At 43.6% G+C, this 6,900-nt stretch overlaps 16 non-coding genes across 16 annotated transcripts; all 16 read right to left on the bottom strand.

The window, feature by feature from the left end:
* Positions 1-189: 189 nt before the first annotated feature.
* trnam-cau (transfer RNA methionine (anticodon CAU)) lies at positions 190-262 on the bottom strand. Its single transcript has one exon. It is a non-coding gene; the product is annotated as a tRNA-Met (tRNA).
* A 260-nt stretch (positions 263-522) lies between these two features.
* On the bottom strand, positions 523-595 carry trnam-cau (transfer RNA methionine (anticodon CAU)). Its single transcript has one exon. It is a non-coding gene; the product is annotated as a tRNA-Met (tRNA).
* Positions 596-854: 259 nt separating this feature from the next.
* Positions 855-927, bottom strand: trnam-cau (transfer RNA methionine (anticodon CAU)). Its single transcript has one exon. It is a non-coding gene; the product is annotated as a tRNA-Met (tRNA).
* Positions 928-1,186: 259 nt separating this feature from the next.
* On the bottom strand, positions 1,187-1,259 carry trnam-cau (transfer RNA methionine (anticodon CAU)). Its single transcript has one exon. It is a non-coding gene; the product is annotated as a tRNA-Met (tRNA).
* A 260-nt stretch (positions 1,260-1,519) lies between these two features.
* trnam-cau (transfer RNA methionine (anticodon CAU)) lies at positions 1,520-1,592 on the bottom strand. Its single transcript has one exon. It is a non-coding gene; the product is annotated as a tRNA-Met (tRNA).
* A 259-nt stretch (positions 1,593-1,851) lies between these two features.
* trnam-cau (transfer RNA methionine (anticodon CAU)) lies at positions 1,852-1,924 on the bottom strand. The gene has a single exon. It is a non-coding gene; the product is annotated as a tRNA-Met (tRNA).
* Positions 1,925-2,183: 259 nt separating this feature from the next.
* Positions 2,184-2,256, bottom strand: trnam-cau (transfer RNA methionine (anticodon CAU)). Its single transcript has one exon. It is a non-coding gene; the product is annotated as a tRNA-Met (tRNA).
* A 591-nt stretch (positions 2,257-2,847) lies between these two features.
* trnam-cau (transfer RNA methionine (anticodon CAU)) lies at positions 2,848-2,920 on the bottom strand. Its single transcript has one exon. It is a non-coding gene; the product is annotated as a tRNA-Met (tRNA).
* Positions 2,921-3,179: 259 nt separating this feature from the next.
* Positions 3,180-3,252, bottom strand: trnam-cau (transfer RNA methionine (anticodon CAU)). Its single transcript has one exon. It is a non-coding gene; the product is annotated as a tRNA-Met (tRNA).
* A 259-nt stretch (positions 3,253-3,511) lies between these two features.
* Positions 3,512-3,584, bottom strand: trnam-cau (transfer RNA methionine (anticodon CAU)). Its single transcript has one exon. It is a non-coding gene; the product is annotated as a tRNA-Met (tRNA).
* A 591-nt stretch (positions 3,585-4,175) lies between these two features.
* trnam-cau (transfer RNA methionine (anticodon CAU)) lies at positions 4,176-4,248 on the bottom strand. The gene has a single exon. It is a non-coding gene; the product is annotated as a tRNA-Met (tRNA).
* A 259-nt stretch (positions 4,249-4,507) lies between these two features.
* On the bottom strand, positions 4,508-4,580 carry trnam-cau (transfer RNA methionine (anticodon CAU)). Its single transcript has one exon. It is a non-coding gene; the product is annotated as a tRNA-Met (tRNA).
* A 259-nt stretch (positions 4,581-4,839) lies between these two features.
* Positions 4,840-4,912, bottom strand: trnam-cau (transfer RNA methionine (anticodon CAU)). The gene has a single exon. It is a non-coding gene; the product is annotated as a tRNA-Met (tRNA).
* A 259-nt stretch (positions 4,913-5,171) lies between these two features.
* Positions 5,172-5,244, bottom strand: trnam-cau (transfer RNA methionine (anticodon CAU)). Its single transcript has one exon. It is a non-coding gene; the product is annotated as a tRNA-Met (tRNA).
* A 589-nt stretch (positions 5,245-5,833) lies between these two features.
* trnam-cau (transfer RNA methionine (anticodon CAU)) lies at positions 5,834-5,906 on the bottom strand. The gene has a single exon. It is a non-coding gene; the product is annotated as a tRNA-Met (tRNA).
* Positions 5,907-6,165: 259 nt separating this feature from the next.
* On the bottom strand, positions 6,166-6,238 carry trnat-cgu (transfer RNA threonine (anticodon CGU)). Its single transcript has one exon. It is a non-coding gene; the product is annotated as a tRNA-Thr (tRNA).
* Positions 6,239-6,900: the final 662 nt, after the last annotated feature.

Genomic DNA, 6,900 nt, shown 5'->3' on the forward strand with positions numbered 1-6,900 from the left:
TGTTGACGTCACTGAACGGAGTATGACTCAAGGAAATGAAACTTGGAGTTGAGATCCAGTCTTCAGAAGCTCCCGAGTGAGGTCTGTTGTTCATATACTGCTTCATCAACTTGCACCTGATTTACGTTGTTGACCGAGAACTGAGGGGAACCTAAACCACTCTCGGTCTGATGGCTATTTCAAAACAGTTGCCTCGTGTGAGGGTTGAACTCACGACCTTCAGATTATGAGATTGATGCACTGCCTACTGTGCCAACGAGGCCATTCTACACCCATTATCTGAATTTCCCAATAAGAATTTCAGTCACTTTTAAATCCGAGTCCAAATATCTGTTGACGTCACTGAACGTAGTAGACTCAAGGAAATGAAACTTGGAGTTCAGAATCCGGTCTTCAGAAGCTCCCCAGATGAGGTCTGTTGTTCATATACTACTGCTCATCAACTTGCGCCTGATTTACGTTTTTAACCGAGAACTGAGGGAACCTAAACCACTCTCGGTCTGATGGCTATTTCAAAACAGTTGCCTCGTGTGAGGGTTGAACTCACGACCTTCAGATTATGAGACTGATGTACTGCCTACTGTGCCAACGAGGCCATTCTACACCCATTTTCTGAATTCCCCAATAAGAATTTCAGTAAATTCTAAATCCGAGTGCAAATAGTCTGTTGACGTCACTGAACGTAGTAAGACTCAAGGAAATGAAACTTGGAGTTTAGATTCGGTCTTCAGAAGCTCCCGAGTGAGGTCTGTTGTTCATACACTGCTTCATCAACTTGCACCTGATTTACGTTGTTGACCGAGAACTGATGAAAACGTAAATCCCTCTCGGTCTGATGGCTATTTCAAAACAGCTGCCTGGTGTGAGGGTTGAACTCACGACCTTCAGATTATGAGACTGATGCACTGCCTCCTGTGCCAACGAGGCCATTCTACACCGATTATCTGAATTTCCCAATAAGAATTTCAGTCACTTCTAAATCCGAGTCCAAATAATCTGTTGACGTCACTGAACGGAGTAAGACTCAAGGAAATGAAACTTGGAGTTCAGATCCGGTCTTCAGAAGCTCCCGAGTGAGGTCTGTTGTTCATACACTGCTTCATCAACTTGCACCTGATTTACGTTGTTGACCGAGAACTGATGAAAACGTAAATCCCTCTCAGTCTGATGGCTATTTCAAAACAGTTGCCTCATGTGAGGGTTGAACTCACGACCTTCAGATTATGAGACTGATGCACTGCCTACTGTGCCAATGAGGCCATTCTACACCCATTATCTGAATTTCCCAATAAGAATTTCAGTCACTTCTAAATCCGAGTCCAAATAATCTGTTGACGTCACTGAACGGAGTAAGACTCAAGGAAATAAAACTTGGAGTTCAGATCCGGTCTTCAGAAGCTCCCGAGTGAGGTCTCTTGTTTATACACTGCTTCACATCAACTTGCGCCTGATTTACGTTTTTAACCGAGAACTGAGGGGACCTAAACCACTCTCGGTCTGATGGCTATTTCAAAACGGTTACCTCGTGTGAGGGTTTAACTCACGACTTTCAGATTATGAGACTGACGCACTGCCGACTGTGCCAACGAGGCCATTCTACACCCATTATCTGAATTTCCCAATAAGAATTTCAGTCACTTCTAAATCCGAGTCCAAATAATCTGTTGACGTCACTCAACGTAGTAAGACTCAAGGAAATGACACTTGGAGATGAGATCCGATCTTCAGAAGCTCACGAATTAGGTCTGTTGTTCATATACTGCTTCATCAACTTGCGCCTGATTTACGTTTTTAACCGAGAACTGAGGGGAACCTAAATAACTCTCGGTCTGATGGCTTTTTCAAAACAGTTGCCTCGTGTGAGGGTTGAACTCACGACCTTCAGATTATGAGACTGACGCACTGCCTACTGTGCCAACGAGGCCATTCTACACCCATTATCTGAATTTCCCAATAAAAATTGCAGTCACTTCTAAATCCGAGTCCAAATAATATGTTGACGTCACTGAACGGAGTAAGACTCAAGGAAATGACACTTGGAGATGAGATCCGATCTTCAGAACCTCACGAATTAGGTCTGTTGTTCATATACTGCTTCATCAACTTGCGCCTGATTTACGTTTTTAACCGAGAACTGAGGGGAACCTAAATCACTCTCGGTCTGATGGCTATTTCAAAACAGTTGCCTCGTGTGAGGGTTGAACTCACGACCTTCAGATTATGAGACTGATGCACTGCCTACTGTGCCAACGAGGCCATTCTACACCCATTATCTGAATTTCCCAATAAGAATTTCAGTCACTTCTAAATCCGAGTCCAAATAATCTGTTGACGTCACTGAACGGAGTAAGACTCAAGGAAATGACACTTGGAGATGAGATCCGATCTTCAGAACCTCACGAATTAGGTCTGTTGTTCATATACTGCTTCATCAACTTGCGCCTGATTTACGTTTTTAACCGAGAACTGAGGGGAACCGAAATCACTCTCGGTCTGATGGCTATTTCAAAACAGTTAGCTCGTGTGAGGGTTGAACTCACGACCTTCACATTATGAGACTGACGCACTGCCTACTGTCCCAACGAGGCCATTCTACACCCATTATCTGAATTTCCCAAAAAGACTTTCAGTCACTTCTAAATCCGAGTCCAAATAATCTGTTGACGTCACTGAACGGAGTAAGACTCAAGGAAATGACACTTGGAGATGAGATCCGATCTTCAGAAGCTCACGAATTAGGTCTGTTGTTCATATACTGCTTCATCAAGTTGCGCCTGATTTACGTTTTTAACCGAGAACTGAGGGGAACCTAAATCACTCTCGGTCTGATGGCTATTTCAAAACAGTTGCCTCGTGTGAGGGTTGAACTCACGACCTTCAGATTATGAGACTGATGCACTGCCTACTGTGCCAACGAGGCCATTCTACACCCATTATCTGAATTTCCCAATAAGAATTTCAGTCACTTCTAAATCCGAGTCCAAATAATCTGTTGACGTCACTGAACGGAGTAAGACTCAAGGAAATGAAACTTGGAGTTCAGATCCGGTCTTCAGAAGCTCCCGAGTGAGGTCTGTTGTTCATATACTGCTTCATCAACTTGCACCTGATTTACGTTGTTGACCGAGAACTGATGACAACGTAAATCCCTCTCAGTCTGATGGCTATTTCAAAACAGTTGCCTCGTGTGAGGGTTGAACTCACGACCTTCAGATTATGAGACTGATGCACTGCCTACTGTGCCAATGAGGCCATTCTACACACATAATCTGAATTTCCCAATAAGAATTTCAGTCACTTCTAAATCCGAGTCCAAATAATCTGTTGACGTCACTGAACGGAGTAAGACTCAAGAAAATGAAACTTGGAGTTCAGATCCGGTCTTCAGAAGGTCCCGATTGAGGTCTGTTGTTCATACACTGCTTCATCAACTTGCGCCTGATTTACGTTTTTAACCGAGAACTGAGGGGAACCTAAACCACTCTCGGTCTGATGGCTATTTCAAAACAGTTGCCTCGTGTGAGGGTTGAACTCACGACCTTCAGATTATGAGATTGATGCACTGCCTACTGTGCCAACGAGGCCATTCTACACATATAATCTGAATTTCCCAATAAGAATTTCAGTCACTTTTAAATCCGAGTCCAAATAATCTGTTGACGTCACTGAACGTAGTAAGACTCAAGGAAATGAAACTTGGAGTTCAGATCCGGTCTTCAGAAGCTCCCGAGTGAGGTCTGTTGTTCATATACTGCTTCATCAATTTGCGCCTGATTTACGTTTTTAACCGAGAACTGAGGGGAACCTAAATAACTCTCGGTCTGATGGCTTTTTCAGAACAGTTGCCTCGTGTGAGGGTTGAACTCACGACCTTCAGATTATGAGACTGATGCAATGCCTACTGTGCCAACGACGCCATTCTACACACATTATCTGAATTTCCCAATAAGAATTTCAGTCACTTCTAAATCAGAGTGCAAATAGTCTGTTGACGTCACTGAACGGAGGAAGACTCAAAAAAATGAAACTTGGAGTTGAGATGCGATCTTTAGAAGCTCACGAATTAGGTCTGTTGTTCATACACTGCTTCATCAACCTGCGCCTGATTTACGTTTTTAACCGAGAACTGAGGGGAACCTAAACCACTCTCGGTCTGATGGCTATTTCAAAACAGTTGCCTCGTGTGAGGGTTGAACTCACGACCTTCAGATTATGAGACTGATGCAATGCCTACTGTGCCAACGAGGCCATTCTACACCCATTATCTGAATTTCCCAATAAGAATTTCAGTCACTTCTAAATCCGAGTCCAAATAATCTGTTGACGTCACTGAACGGAGTAAGACTCAAGGAAATGAAACTTGGAGTTCAGATCCGGTCTTCAGAAGGTCCCGAGTGAGGTCTGTTGTTCATACACTGCTTCATCAACTTGCGCCTGATTTACGTTTTTAACCGAGAACTGAGGGGAACCTAAACCACTCTCGGTCTGATGGCTATTTTAAAACGGTTACCTCGTGTGAGGGTTGAACTCACGACTTTCAGATTATGAGACTGACGCACTGCCGACTGTGCCAACGAGGCCATTCTACACCCATTATCTGAATTTCCCAATAAGAATTTCAGTCACTTCTAAATCCGAGTCCAAATAATCTGTTGACGTCACTGAACGTAGCAAGACTCAAGGAAATGAAACTTGGAGTTCAGATTCGGTCTTCAGAAGCTCCCGAGTGAGGTCTGTTGTTCATACACTGCTTCATCAACTTGCACCTGATTTACGTTTTTGACCGAGAACTGATGAAAATGTAAATCCCTCTCAGTCTGATGGCTCTTTCAAAACAGTTGCCTCGTGTGAGGGTTGAACTCACGACCTTCAGATTATGAGACTGATGCACTGCCTCCTGTGCCAACGAGGCCATACTACACACATTATCTGAATTTCCCAATAAGAATTTCAGTCACTTCTAAATCCGAGTCCAAATAATCTGTTGACGTCACTGAACGGAGTAAGACTCAAGGAAATGAAACTTGGAGTTTAGATTCGGTCTTCAGAAGCTCCCGAGTGAGGTCTGTTGTTCATACACTGCTTCATCAACTTGCACCTGATTTACGTTGTTGACCGAGAACTGATGAAAACGTAAATCCCTCTCAGTCTGATGGCTATTTCAAAACAGTTGCCTCATGTGAGGGTTGAACTCACGACCTTCAGATTATGAGACTGATGCACTGCCTACTGTGCCAATGAGGCCATTCTACACACAATCTGAATTTCCCAATAAGATTTTCAGTCACTTCTAAATCCGAGTCCAAATAATCTGTTGACGTCACTGAACGGAGTAAGACTCAAGGAAATGAAACTTGGAGTTCAGATCCGGTCTTCAGAAGCTCCCGAGTGAGGTCTGTTGTTCATACACTGCTTCATCAACTTGCGCCTGATTTACGTTTTTAACCGAGAACTGAGGGGAACCTAAACCACTCTCGGTCTGATGGCTATTTCAAAACGGTTACCTCGTGTGAGGGTTAAACTCACGACCTTCAGATTATGAGACTGATGCAATGCCTACTGTGCCAACGACGCCATTCTACACCCATTATCTGAATTTCCCAATAAGAATTTCAGTCACTTCTAAATCCGAGTCCAAATAATCTGTTGACGTCACTGAACGGAGTAAGACTCAAGGAAATGAAACTTGGAGTTCAGATCCGGTCTTCAGAAGCTCCCGAGTGAGGTCTGTTGTTCATACACTGCTTCATCAACTTGCATCTGATTTACGTTTTTGACCGAGAACTGATGACAACGTAAATCCCTCTCAGTCTGATGGCTATTTCAAAACAGTTGCCTCGTGTGAGGGTTGAACTCACGACCTTCAGATTATGAGACAGATGTACTGCCTACTGTGCCAACGAGGCCATTCTACACCCATTATCTGAATTTCCCAATAAGAATTTCAGTCACTTCTAAATCCGAGTCCAAATAATCTGTTGACGTCACTGAACGGAGTAAGACTCAAGGAAATGACACTTGGAGATGAGATCCGATCTTCAGAAGCTCACGAATTAGTTCTGTTGTTCATATTCTGCTTCATCAACTTGCGCCTGATTTACGTTTTTAACCGAGAACTGAGGGGAACCTAAATCACTCTCGGTCTGATAGCTATTTCAAAACAGTTGCCTCGTGTGAGGGTTGAACTCACGACCTTCAGATTACGAGACTGACGCACTGCCTACTGTGCCAACGAGGCCATTCTACAACCCCTTTTCTGAATACCCCAATAAGAATTTCAGTCACTTCTAAATCCGAGTCCAAATAATCTGTTGACGTCACTGAACGGAGTAAGACTCAAGGAACTGAAACTTGGAGTTCAGATCCTGTCTTCAGAAGCTCCCGATTGAGGTCTGTTGTTCATACACTGCTTTATCAACTTGGACCTGATTTACGTTTTTGACCGAGAACTGATGAAAACGTAAATCCCTCTCGGTGTGATGGCAATTTAAAAAGAGTTGCCTTGTGTGAGGGTTGAACTCACGACCTTCAGATCATGAGACTGATGCACTGCCAACTGTGCCAATGAGGTCATAGTGGTCTCTATCACTTTTCTGAATTTGCCAATCTAAATTGCAGTCACGTGTCATTTGGAGTGCGAGTCGTCTGAGGAATTAACTGTCCTGAAAAAGTCACAAGGTATGGCTAATTGGAGTTCAGATAAAGTCTTAATAGGTCCTGAGGGAAGTCAGTTGTTCATATATTGTTTCAGCAACTTACGCTGGATACACTTTTCCGTCAGACAACTGATGAAATCCTTCTCAGTCTGATGGCTATTTCGAAACAGTTGCCTTGCGTGAGGATCGAACTCACGACTTTGAGATTACGAGAGTAATGCACTGCCTACTGTGCCAATGAGGC

Source organism: Syngnathoides biaculeatus, chromosome 8 (assembly GCF_019802595.1).
Source record: "Syngnathoides biaculeatus isolate LvHL_M chromosome 8, ASM1980259v1, whole genome shotgun sequence".
Classification (NCBI taxonomy): Eukaryota; Metazoa; Chordata; class Actinopteri; order Syngnathiformes; family Syngnathidae; genus Syngnathoides; species Syngnathoides biaculeatus.